The sequence below is a fragment of the Callospermophilus lateralis genome, chromosome 5 (genome assembly GCF_048772815.1).
Source record: "Callospermophilus lateralis isolate mCalLat2 chromosome 5, mCalLat2.hap1, whole genome shotgun sequence".
In the NCBI taxonomy this organism is placed as follows: Eukaryota; Metazoa; Chordata; class Mammalia; order Rodentia; family Sciuridae; genus Callospermophilus; species Callospermophilus lateralis.
In genome coordinates this window covers 17,814,308-17,827,941 of record NC_135309.1, presented here as the reverse complement: position 1 = coordinate 17,827,941, position 13,634 = coordinate 17,814,308, and the positions used below count along the sequence as shown (strand labels likewise).

The 13,634-nt window shown below is 45.8% G+C and overlaps 1 protein-coding gene across 1 annotated transcript in view; it reads right to left on the bottom strand.

Moving 5' to 3' along the window:
• Positions 1 to 13,634, bottom strand: part of Slit3 (slit guidance ligand 3) — a 568,745-nt gene that overhangs the window by 361,701 nt on the left and 193,410 nt on the right. The window lies entirely within an intron of this gene.

The following is a 13,634-nucleotide window of genomic DNA, read 5'->3' as shown; positions in this document are numbered from 1 at the left end:
AGGTAGTATATCTTCATTATCCCTTTAACATAAACCACACTCTGAAGTCCTTATTAACACATTCTGAGGATGAGCAAAGCAGAGTTCAACAAAGCAGAGATACGCACAGGATGATCCAGTGAGTGCCCTGTCACCGTGCCAGCAAAACGATCCCAGGCAAAGGTCGCGTCCAGCACACCACTGCTTTTTACAGTTAGTTTAAAGTCTTCTGTTTTTCTAGCTTTTCTCCCACAGAAGATGCAGACTCCTACTGTATGCTTTTTAAAAACCTAGACCTGGGCTGGGGTGTGGCTCAGTGGTAGAGCGCTCACCTAGCACGTGCGGGGCCCTGGATTCGATCCTCAGCACCACATAAAAATAAATAAATAAAATGAAGGTACTGTGTCCAACAACAATTAAAAAATAAATATTAAAAAAAAATAGAGCTTCCAACTTAACTTTTTGTTGGAAGACTCAGCTAAGATGATACTGGAGTATTTATTATTAGTTTTTAAAAATATTGTATGCCTCACTGACTTCCAGAAGAACACTGAGACAGTTTATTAAAAAATAACACAACACACCTCCTCCATCCACTGAGCTGTTCAGAATTCAGAACCAAGAGAGAGGTTTGACTCTGTCTCTTTACTTTCTGTACCAGCTTTTCCTGCCCCAACACCCAGTGTTTTGGAAAAGTGTCTCTCTGACCGTCTGTCTGTCTGCACATCTATCACCTGTTTATCTAAAATGTGGTAGGGTAATGAAATACTGAGAGTCATTACAGCCGGCCCTTCAACTGGTTCCCCATAGCATGCAACCATCAAAAACTTGGAAAGATGACAGATCAAGGCTGGGTGCGGTGGAACACACCTGTAATCCCAGCTGTTAGGGAAACTGAGGAAGGAGGATCACAAGTTCAAAGCCAGCCTGGACAACTAGTGGGACCATGTCTCAAAATAAAAAAAGGCTGGGGACTTAGCTCAGCAGTAGAGCACTCCTGGGTTCAATCCTAGTACCGCACACACCCACACAAAGGATATAATGGTGCTTTGTACATTTTTGTTAAGGGCACTATTTCTCTTTTGGCGGTGGCTGGTACTTTACATCAACAACTGTATGCAATGTATACTCCTTTTGGCTAAATCCACCTCTGCTTCCTTCCTGCCTCAATCCATTCAGTCCCCTGATCATTGACAAACATGCTCCCTGCAGTTCAATATAGGGCCAATCCACAATTTGAACTTATAAATTTTTCTTACATCTCTGAAGCAAACAAATCAGATGTGTTAATCTGTATTAATTGCTTCCCATTTGAAACATATCTAAAATAAGAATGTGGTCCACCGGGCTGCTGGTGAGTCACCCCATTACAGGGTTGGGGCACACAAAGTTTCCAAACCAAACCAACCTCACTCATGACTCTTTGTCAACATGTAAATACAGTCCTTCCTTGGAGTTGGTTCCAGAACCCCAGTGGATACCAAAATTTTAAGATACCCAAGTCTCTCATATAAAATGGTGTAGCATTGGCATGTAACCTAGTCATATCCTCCTGTGTACTTTAATTCATCTCCAGGTCACTTATGAAACCTTATACAACGTAAATGCTATGTAAATATTTGTCATACTTATTGTTCAAGCAATGATGACATGGAAAAATCTGTACATGTTCAGCGGATGTGAGTTTTTTCCACATATTTTAAATCTGTGATTGGTTGAGTCCAAGGATGCAGAACCCAAGGATAGAAAAAGCCAGCTGTGTGTGATTTGCATTCACCTGTCAAACACATCTGGTAATCTGGATACAGATGTAAACACATATATATGGGCAGAAGGATAGATAGCTCTTCTTTTTATAGAATAGAGCCATACAAAAAGGCTCTGGGTTAAGGGGGACCTGAGAGCTTCCTACTCTAACAAGCCCCTCCCCTCCAAAGCACACACACCTGAAACTACATCAGAAGGAAAGGAGAGCACCTCCAATTTAGACTGAGAACTTTAGCAAAAGGCTGTTGGTGCCTTAGTTAAACTTAACACAATCCCAAAGGGAAGAGATCTGGGGTTGCAAACTGGCAAACAGGAAATTGTCCCTGTGATCTCCTGCTCTTCAAAGGGGCCCCTCTGCAGCCCGTGTTTGTCAGTGCAGTGTTTAATTAGCCCCCTCCATGCAGGCAATCTGGGCTCAGCAGGGAAGCCCAAATGCTGTCAAGGCTGCAGCAGCCAAGCAAGCCTGGGGCAGCTCCACCTTGCTGAGAGCTGTGGCCCAGGGAGGGGATTCCCCAGTCACCCTTTGCCTAACACCCCAGGGGGAGGCTGACCTGGAATTCTTCCTGTTTGGCAATTAAAGAGGGAAAGCTCACTAGGGGCTACCTGGAGCTATGTCCCTCCTGGTTAGTTAGTTCTGCTTGCTTCCCTCTTAAAACACTCTCCTAAGAGCTCCGCGGCTCCCTTCCTGGGGATTTTACTCTCTTCTCTTGGACAGCAGTCTCCACCTTCGAAATCTGAACAGCATCCTGCTTGGATATGCTTTTCTCTGAAAGTATGCTCACTTGAGTGTAAGAATCAAAGAATCCCGGAATTGGCAGCTCCTTTGTTTCAATAGTGTGTGTGTGTGTGTGTGTGTGTATGTGTGTGTGTGTGTGTGTGTGTGTGTGTGTGTGTGTGTGTGTAGGGGTAGAGGCTGGGGTGGGATTTCAGTAACTCCTTTGCAAGAGAGCACCTGAGTCTGCAAGCTGCAGCCCAATCCATCCCTCACTGACTGACTCCAACAGCATTTAGGGGAAACAACAAAATTTGGCTTCCTTTTTTAAAGGGGAATATTTCTCTCTCTCTCTCTCTCTCTCTCTCTCTCTCTCTCTCTCTCTCTCTCTCACACACACACACACACACACACACACACACATATTTTGTTTCTTTTGAAAAATAGGTGGGGGGAGGGGGGCTGGGGATGTGGCTCAAGCGGTAGCGCGCTCGCCTGGCATGCGTGCAGCCCGGGTTCATCCTCAGCACCACATATAAACAAAGATGTTGTGCCCGCCGAAAAAACTGAAAAAAATAAATATTTTTTTAAAAAAATTCTCTCTCTCTCTCTCTCTCTCTCTCTCTCTCTCTCTCTCTCTCTCTTTTAAAAAAAAAGAAAAAAGAAAAATAGGCAGCAGAAGCTGTGGCTTGCTCGGTCCACACCCCTCACACCCCTGCCCACCACACTTTATCCTGAGCTGTGCAGGCCCCTCTCTTAGGTGGTGGGACAAGTTGGCTTCCACTGGGAAAAAGGGGACTCTTTCCCTAATCCACATATAGGCTCCCTATGGTCCTGCAGAGCCTGGTTCCCTCTGCTGGCCCCTGACCACCTTCAACCATTTGTGTGACCCCTGTCTCCCTGCTACAGACAAGGACCTCCAGCTATAAATTTCACAGGTCCACCAGCACCAACTCATAGGTGAGATTCCCTCCAGGCTTTGAAGACAGTTCTGGCTGGGTCGCCATCCACAACCAACTCTCCTTAGACCCCAGGTTCCTTGCTTTCTTAAACTCAGCCCTCCAACTTTGGCTGAGGCTTACTAGCTTCCTGAGATCCTGGGAAAACATCAGATCTCACTCTTGGAGCCAGAGCAGGTTGGCTGGAAACACATGCAACTTATTACACAGCAAGTTATAAAGACCGAGAATGGCTAGTACTGTTCCTTTGTAGAGCAGCCCACTGTCTCTGAGTCTGTCAGCAACCTTGGGCTTCTGCTTTTGTGGCATCTTCTGACTCAATGAGCAGACCCAGCCATAAAATGCAAATTCCAGCAGTCAATTAATTCCACTGAAATCTGCTTCAATTAACACAGCTATAAAATTGCGGGGGGTGGGGTGGCGGGCGGGGGGGGGGGGGGGCGCCAGGATAGTTGCTCTCCCTGGTCTTGCTCTACTCAAAGATAACCTGCAAAACTTTAAGAACTTTTAATTGTCCAGATCTGCCCCAACTCTCCAAATCCAGGCCACATGCATAGCTGTTTTAGCCAAAATGAAAATTAACGAAATACAAATAAGAAAGTGGTTTCTGCTGTGACTCAGAATTGCCTAGTGTCAATAACCAAATCCAACACAGTCTTCCCCAGCTCAGCAAGACACATCACAGTCTCACAGAGACCAGAAAGTGGCAGGTATACCCAGCCCATATAGGTAATCCCGATATGGACCCCCCCAATGTAACCCCCCCACCTTCTTGTTTCTGCCGAAATGAATGGTGTGTGAATTCATGAAAATTCCTCTCCAATTTTCACAACTAGGCAGAGATGACATGGGTATTGCCAGGCAGCTGTGTCTTGTCCACTCTCAAAGTTGGCCCAAGGACAGCATCTTTGACTTCCAGCCCACTCGACTGCAGGGCATCAGCCTGAAGCCCCCCAAATCAGCACCACCCTTGACTGCATGGCCTTCATTGCTCAAAGACACATCACAATCTCAAAGGCCTTCGAACACTATAGGTACAAGTGCCATCCCTCCTCCAAAGCCAAGGGCACTTCCCCTCACAGCCAAGAGGCGTCCTTCAGAAGTTCCAGCTTCCTATAGAATTGATTTTAATTCTCCATTGAAAATGGTCAAAGCCACAAAGCACAAAGCTTAGAGGTTACACAGGCCAACCACCCATTTCACACCTGAACAAAACATAAATGACCCGTGGGAGGGCAGGCAGCATTCCTGCCTAGGAATCATGCCACTATTTTCAGTTTTCAAAGTATGTTGGGAAATCCATTGTTTGGATCCTAGAATAACTCTAAGGAAAGGTTCCAACAAGGGTTAGCCAGACTCCCAGCTCACAGGTATCTGGCTAGTTAAGGCACATATTCTGGAATATAACACAAATGATACATGTTTTCATCTGTATCTAACTGTTGGTTGAACCATTGAGCTTGAAAAATTGTTTTGCAACATAAAAATATGAAAAATATTCAACCTGACTAGAAATTTAAAAAATGAAAATTAGAACCATGTAGAGATAATATTTTTTATTTTTTGATGTTACCCATAGAGCAAGAATGAAAAAAAAAATCAAAATTGATGTCAATACTAGTAAAGTTTCAATAAAGTTGGACCTCTTAATTTCTGCTGGTGAGAATACAAATTGGTACAAATTTTCTGAAAAGAGTATGGTAACCTGCATCAAGAGTGTCCATGTCATTGGACCTGAATTTGTCCCCCTGAAAAATCTGTCCTGATCAGAAATATGGAAAATAACTAAGGCCCAAGTGTTCATTTCCACCACTCCTAGTAAGGTTCAGACCCCTTACTTGAAATGTTGGGGCCCAGAATCGAGGCAGATTTTGTAGGTTTTGTGTATTTTTATTTTTATTTTTTTCATTTTGGAATATTTGCAAAGACTTTACCAGATGAGCATCCCGCATCTGAAGATCTGGAAATGCTCCTAATTCAAAATTTTATGAGCACCGTGTTATTGCTCAAAAAGTTTGAGATTTTAGAGCACTTCAGATTTTTTTATATTGGGTGCTCAATCTGTAAAGCATCCCTCACTGCCTTCTAACAATGGAATGTCCATGGGAGAAGTCCCTGTTGAACAGTATGATGGTGTAAGAATGCGAGTTTGGATAAGATGAGAGAGCAAGAGACTGTCCTGCACAGGGGGGACGTGCTGTGATCTGCACTATGCAAATGTGCTCTGTGGACTAGTGAGGATCCTGGAATTCCTTGTTTCCAGGCAACAATGAGAGTTAGCAATACAGAAATCAAGTTATGTGTAGAAGTTTGACATTTTTTATGCCCTCTAAGCATGTTATTTTGTCTTTTGCAAAACAAAACGCCTTGGACTTCCTCCCATAGAGAGAAGCACTGAGTGTTAGGAAGGTAACCTAGGTGGGTTGGCACAGGGAAGGGAGGATGTTATGGTTTAGATGTGAGGTGTCCCCCAAAAGCTCACGTGTGAGACAATGCAAGAAGGTTTAGAGGATAAATGATTGGGTTATGAGAGCCTCATTCCAATCACTGAACTGATCCCTTGATGGTATGAACTAATTATTAACTGAATGTGGATAGGATGTGGCTGGAGGAGGTGGGTCCTTTGAGGCATGCCTTTGGGGTATATATTTTGTATCTGTAGAATGGAGTCTCTCTCTCTCTCTCTCTCTCTCTCTCTCTCTCTCTCTCTCTCTCTCTCTCTCTGTTGTCTGATCATCATGTGAGCTGCTTCCCTCCACACATTCTTCCTTCATAATGTTCTGCCTTACCTCAAGTCCTGAGGAATGGAGCCTGCTCCCTATGGATTGAGACTCTGAAATTATGAGCCCTAAAATAAACTTTTCCTCTTCTACAATTGCTCTGGTCAGATCTTTTAGTCATAGCAGCAAAAAAGCTGACTAAAACAGAGGAGCAGAGCCAAGAGACGGTAATCTGTTATCCCAAATACAACTGTGAAAGGGAGGGCGAGATGCCGAGCAGAGACTTTTCAGCGTGTCATGCGTGTGGTCATTTGGTCAGTACTGCAGCCATCTCCACAACAGGTGGGCCCAGGGGGTTCCTAGGCAAATCTCTATTGCATGCTGTGGATTTCTGGACCTGAGCTAAACAGTAGGGATGTCTGTGAGGCAGAGAAGTGATGTCAGGGACCGGGCCTGCTCCCAGGGCCTCTGAGCTTCTGGGGGACTTTAATTTCAATGTAAAGTGCTCCAGGCCTGCCCAGCAGGATGGGACAATTAGGTGAACCTGGCTTGGGGAATATTACCCAATTATTTAAAATATTTTCAAACAGCTTTTAATAACATGACACAATGTGCCTGGTGTAATTTTTGTTAAGCAAAATCAGAAAATCAGCAAAGGAACAATTATAACTAATGGTTGAAGAGAAATAGACCAAAATGCTGATAGTGATTGATGACATTGATTTTTTTCTAACTTCTTTACACTCTCTGTATTTTCTATAGCTTTCACAGGGAGGAATATATGTCTTTGACAATCAATCAGAAATCAATCTTTATGAAAGAAAAAGAAAGAACTGCCTCTCTAGACCAATATTTTGATTTCTAAGTTGGCTCCCACCTTCCTTGCCTGTTCTCTTTCTCCTGTGTTCTGCTCTTCCTGGACCACCTGGAGCCCAGACCTTCCCTTGCTTCTGGAAGGTGGGCCAGGAGGGCAGGCTGCCCCTACATGCCAATATCTGACTACTCTCTGGACTTGAAGAAGCTCCCTATTGCTGTGTGTAGACTGATTGCTCCCATCAGAAGATGTCAGAAGACAGGAAAGTGGGAACCAAGTCACTCTACCTCCAGGCTGTGTGGTGCTCATGAGTAAGAAGAACCTGCCCTCCTCCTAGGTAGTTCTTAGTCAATGTACATGAGGCTGCAGGAGTTTCAGAAGACACAATGCCTATTACAAAGGAAAAGTCTGAGACCTGCCTCTACTCCCTGGGCAGTTTTTTCTTATAAGAAGCAATTCTTTGCCAAAACAACTCTGACAAAAACAAAGCAAAGCCAGAGGAAAAAACAGAATAGAATTCTTTGCATGTCAACAGCATTTCTCAGCCAGGGATTTGCAGCTAGCCCAGGAGTGAGCTAGCCCCAACAGAGGAATGCAGAAAGGAGGGACCCATAATCACACAGAAAATAAGAGTTGGGAGGGTGCCTTTCAAAGAATTGGGCTGTCAGCACCAGTTGCTTCACCTGGCAGTGTTTCAAAATCTCCAGAGACCATTAAGAAACATAGATTAAGAAATGCTGCCTGTATGCTGTTCCAGAAAGTCTGTGTTTGGAACACACATGTCTAGGGTTCTAATGTGGCTGGTCCTTAACTACTGACTTGATCGTAAGGGTTAAGGCATTAGGACCCTTCCCCAGCCAGAATCTTCATCTTACACTCCAGCTGCTCACCACTGGGTTCAAGGGTCCCTTTGGGTGAGCGGGGCCTGTGCTGGGAACTTCTAGAGACCTCTTTCTGGTGCCTGAGTCCTGAGTTCTCTCACACAGCCTCTATGCCCATTCTGTGTTGTCTCATGACTGGAGAACAGTGGCTGCTCACACCACAGAGGGCTGCAGGGTGGCAATCTCTGTCCCCCACTGAGGCCTGCCTCAGGCAAGCACCTGCTTACCCACTATATTCCCTACCACCCCAGGGATACTATTTGAACCAAATCCCATAATTCCAGCCTATACTTCCTGCCCTGTGGCGAGTCCTTCATTCAGCTATGGGTGCTCCATGACAATGAACTCCAGACTTTGAGAGCTCCAGCCGCATCAGGACTTCTGCAGATGCCGCACCACCTCTAGAATGCCTGAATGGGGCAACCTAACTCAACCCTCAGCTCTCTCCTCAAATGTGACATCCTCAGGGTGCTCTAGTGACCCTCCATCAAGGATTGGATGTCCCAACACTGTGTTTTTCTAAAGTCACCCCATTTCCCCTCATCCACTCACCATCTCTTTCATCTTCCGTTCACCTGAGTGAGGAGTTGCTTAGTGCCTATCTCTTCCATTCTGCTGAGGTTCCAAGGCAGGGTCTGTCTGTCTGCATGCTTCACCCTTCTAACTCCTGGTACAATCTCTCCAAGACTCTTCACCTTTCCAATCTGAGCATCACTCAGAATCCTGCCAGGCAAATCCAAACCACTCAAGTATTTCAGGAATTGAATACAGGGGAATTGGCTCAGCTGGTAATGGAGATCCTGAGGATCTGACAGGTTGCTGACTCAGTCCATAGATCTGCAGGAGCAGAAAACTGTTCCTACTCTAGGCTGGAGGGACAAAGGGAATGGGTGACATGGAGAGCCCAAAGACCTAACTGGCAGGAGATGGAACTTCAAAGGAGCAGAGACACCACAGGAGAGAATACTGAGGTGAAGGAGGAGGGGAAGAAACACATAGGCCACTCCCTCCTAGTGACCAGCCCTGCAGGCTCCCATGACTGGCTCCCCTCATGGCAGCCCTGTGGGGAAGCCTAGGAACCAAGGCCTGCAGTGCTCCCCACCCCGAGATGAGCAGGCAATGAGCAGATCATGGGTCTGAAGGCAAACAGGCCCAGGATCAAGAGTCAGTTCTTCCAGGAAGCCTTTTTGCTCCTACTGCAGTCTAGATTAAGGGCTTGATAGGCTGAAAATGGCCCTCAAAGATATAGTCACTTCCCAATCCCCAGAACCGCTGAAACCGCACTCTATGGCCAAAGAGCAAAGATGATTTATGTTGCAACAGATGTGGCTAGGTTAAGGAGCTTGAGAGGAAGGCCTATCCTGGGTTTTCTGGGTGGGCCCTAAATGTCTGCCATGTCTTTTAGGAGAGAGGCAGAGGAAGACAGACATGCAGAAGGAAAAGCAGAGGGAACGCAAGGTGGGGGCAGGGCCTGGAGTGGAGCAGCTGCAAGCCCAGGGAGGCCAAGGCCACCAGACCCTGGAGAGACAAGGGGGAGTGGCAAGGGGAGCTCTCTTCAGAGCTGCAGAGGCAGTGAGGCCTCGCCCACACCTGAGTACAGCCCTCTGGCCTCCATAGCAGGAGGACATCTATTGCTTCAAGCTGAAAGTACATGGGAAGCTGATACAGCACCCCTGCTCACTTAGACACGAAGGAGCCCATTGCACTGTCTGATTTATCCCACTGGGCAGAGTTGTCTAGGGTAGGCAGTCCCCTATCTCTCAGCAGTGGGACCTGCTCATAAAGAATAACAAACAGTATTAAGTTGAATTTAGGTTTTAAGCCACACTTGATCTTTGATCTCTTATTTCAGATGATACTGCCGCAGTAAAGAAGTGAGTGAGTTCTAAGATTTCCAGTCACTTAGCTAGACTCTGCACTGCAGGTCTCTCTACCCTGTAAACTAGCCCCTATCTCCCAGAGCCCTGCAAAGGGGACACACATACTCTGCATTAGGAGGTAGAAAATGGAGTCTCCCACTCTTCCTACTCATTTAACCAACAATCCCTGAAAGTGAGGGTGAGCCATGGAAAACAAAAGGGTCTCTTCCCTCCAGCTTTTGTCTTGAGTCAGGCAATCGCCAGCCATGGGCCAGGTCAGAGTTCCTCCGGAATCCCCTGTGTTAACAAGCTGGAAGCTGAACAGCCCAGTGTCTACCGCATTTTTCTGAGCAGTTAATTAGCAAGGGGACAAGCTACCTTGGTAATCACCAAGCAGCAGCCTTGCTGTGCAGTTGTCAAGAGGGATAGGATTAGTTTCCAGGGAGACCACAGGGAGATGGCGAGGAGGGTGGGCCTGATGGGCCCATAGCTCCCTCAGTGCTGTGGCTTGCCCAGCTATCCTGTCCCCACAGTGCAGAGCAGAGGTGTGTTGAGCCCGTGGCAAGGCTGATGATTAGTTGTCACTCAGCCCTCTGGTTACACTTAAAGCCTGCTCACAGATGGTATGGGCCTTCTGAAAATCACATTGCCCAAGGCTGACAGCCTGGGTTGGTAATGTATTCCAGCAAAATCATTGAGTGGTCCAGAAAGGTGACTCAGAGCTGGGTAGGGCTGGTCAAGTCACAGAGCTATGGCAGTTGAGTGGGAATGGCAGCATCCCTGGCAAAGGTCAAATGGACTACAGTGGATGTATGCACACCATGGCTTTCTATCCTTGTCTATTTTTATCTTTTGCTACTCAAGGCTTGGAGGAGTTACAGACTTCCCTCTACTCTAGAAGCCAAGGCCAGGTCCTCACTTTCCCAGCCTCCTTCGCAGCTAGAGTAGTCATGTGACCCAGGCTCAGCCAATCAGACATACCAACCTTGGCCTGCCGTCACTGGGCTTGGGGAGTTCTTGCAGAGTTGGCAGCATGGTCCATTTCTGGGGCAGTAGTTCAAGGGAGGGTTTTCCATGATCTGTGTCCACTGCTGGTAGTGGCCTTCTCTCTACCCTGAGCTTTTGTCCTGTTACACCAACTCCCCTTGTTCCCATTCCAGCCTTGAGTCCAAATCTTCAGTATTCTGGAGGGAGGGGGGATCTGAGGCCTACCTATTTTTATAAATCAATTTGCCACCTATATCAGTCAGGATGGGCTCATGTGCTTTGAAACTATTCACCTGGCCTGATCCTGGGTGTGTGCTGGATTATTTCTAAGTGTGTGGAGGAAAGGGGGAGAGTTTGCTGTTTTATCTGAAGAAGAATTCTAGAAATGCCAGAAGAAGAATTTTAGTCTGGTAAGTTTGTGTCCTGTATTCCTTTTGTTAATCTAACTTAATTTCATATTTGAAAGAACCCAGTGAGGTAAGTATGATTCCTTATTTACAGAAGTGGGTGCTGAAGTTTGTTAAGTTGAATAATTTATCCAAGGTACAGAGCTGCTAAGGGCTTTAGGCCAGAGTCCAAACCCAAGCTCTGTCCCTAGGCAAACAATTGTAAATCCCTAGAAATAGAAAAGACTATTGACAAACCAAAGTGGGCAGAATCTTTGCTTAGGGACAGAGGTTGGCAAACTATGGCTTATGGGCCCAAGCCAGCCTGCCAGTGTTTTGCAAATAAAGTTTTAATAGAACATAGCCATTTCCATTCATTTGCACATAGGACTGTCTAGGAAACCCATCTATAGGTGTTCGAGTCCCTTATATAAAATGGTGTAGCATTTGCATCTAACTATGCACATACATTCACACTTTAAATCATCTCCAGATCACTTGTCACAGATAATGCAATGTAAATGCTGTGCAAATAGTGGTCATGCCGTGTTGTTTAGGGAATAATGGTAAGAAAAAGCATCTGTAAAGTTCAGTATGGATGTAACCATCATTGACCTCACTACACAGTACCTGAGAAGTGAGGTTAACAACACTCTCACCAGGAGTGCTGGAGAGAGGTGGAGGGGCAGGACATGAGAGAAGGCTCTAGCAAAGCAGCCTACATGTGGCTTCATTCAATGCAAATTTAGCCTGGTGCTCACCACACAAATTCAAGTGTTGCATTTTGAAGCACTTTTGAATTTCTTAACATAATCAATCCACAGTTGATTGAACCAGGGATGTGGAACCCAGGGATATGGAGAGCTGACGGTCCTGCTCACAGTTGTGTCTGCACAACAGCAGAACTGAAAAGTTATGTTCTGCAAATCCTTAAATATTTACTAGCTGTCCCTTTCAGGAAGCAGTTTGGTGGCAGAGCCCTGCCTGGGTGGGAGGAGGACCCGGGATGGCTCACTGGTGTCACAGGACCACCCTGAGACAGACAGAAGAGCAAAGAAAGAACTATTTCCTTAATACTTAATCACAGAGACAAAGTGTGACAAAAATAATCTCCGTAGCCTTGGAATTTCCTTTCCCTGCCCAAGTCCTGTCTCTGCCCAAGTCCTGTCTCTGCCAAGCGTTCAGCCCCAGGGCACACTATTTCCAAGAGCCCATGGTCTGGCCATGTGCAGTTTCTTCATGTCATTGTATAACTACCAATCATCCTGGGAGGCACATTTAACTTCTCCTTCCAACTGGGTTGATTTCCTAATATTAAAATTATGAGTGTAATTTTACTCCAATCCACAGTTGACTGGCACTTTTGCATGTTAATGGCAACTATTTGAGAAATAGGCATATTTTTGGCCCTATTGCTAGAAACCAAATCCAATTGTCCAGTCAGTTCTCGGAAGCCCAAGAAGCACAAGTCCTTTGGTCCCCTCCTACCAGGGTATATTCCAGAGAAATTAAAAAATTAAAGGGTCAGATAAGAATAAGACCCGCCCCCCACCAAGCCTGGAAGGCCAGATGGACTCCAGGGCCCTAGCCAGCCTTCTCCTAAGTGTCCACGGACTTCCCAACCTGTCACCTCTCTTGGGAGGGGCCCATTTGGAATCGGGTTTAACACTGAGTTCCTTTTCATGCCCTCCATCCTGAAGAAATGGCTGCCCTCCCTTCTGCCTTCTGCTTTCTTGGGGCCACATCTGTCAGTGTCCTCACTGTGCATGTCATCACTTCCTTCAGCCCCATTGTCTTGCTTGGTGGTTCCCCTGATTGGTAGTATGTTCTATCCCCTTCGTTCCACCTGTTTCCACCTTTCAGAATGACAGCCATCCTTCAAGGCTCTGCCCAACTGCCTTATATTTTGTATACAATTTTAATGAAACATGAAATACACGAGTGCATTCTGTGGCAGTGTCATAGACAGGACTAGAGTCCCTATGATGAAAACCTTTAAGCTTTATTTCCCCTCCAAGGCAAGCATTATAATTTGCTTGTTGAATACTTTTTTCCTGAGTCCTTTCCATGCATGCACACATTGACATATGACCAGCAAGAGAATCTACAATACATTGTAGATGTCTTACATGAATGGTGACATCCTTGTTTCTCCCCTCAACAATGCCCAGGGGAGACGTATCCACATTGCTTTCTGTGGAAAGAACACATGCTTCTCAACTGCCACAGCATAAGTACAACCCTCCCCTTCTGACTGGCATTTAAATTGTTTCCAGTTATCTGAAGGTGAAATGAGGGTCATAAATCCCTGTCTATGCTTCCTGAGCACGTGTCTCTTTCCAGGGTAGGTTACATATTATTCATTGTTTAGGGCAGGGATTGGCAAATTTCTCCATAAAGGGCCTGAAAGTAAATATTTAAGCCTCTGCAGGCTTTAAAGTCTCTGTCACAACTATTGGGTTGTATCCCTGTGGCTGGAAAGCAGATGTAGACATGCCAATGAATGGGTGTGGCTGTGACCTAATGAAACTTTGTTTACAAACATAGTTATTAGGATTTGTCTTGAAGCC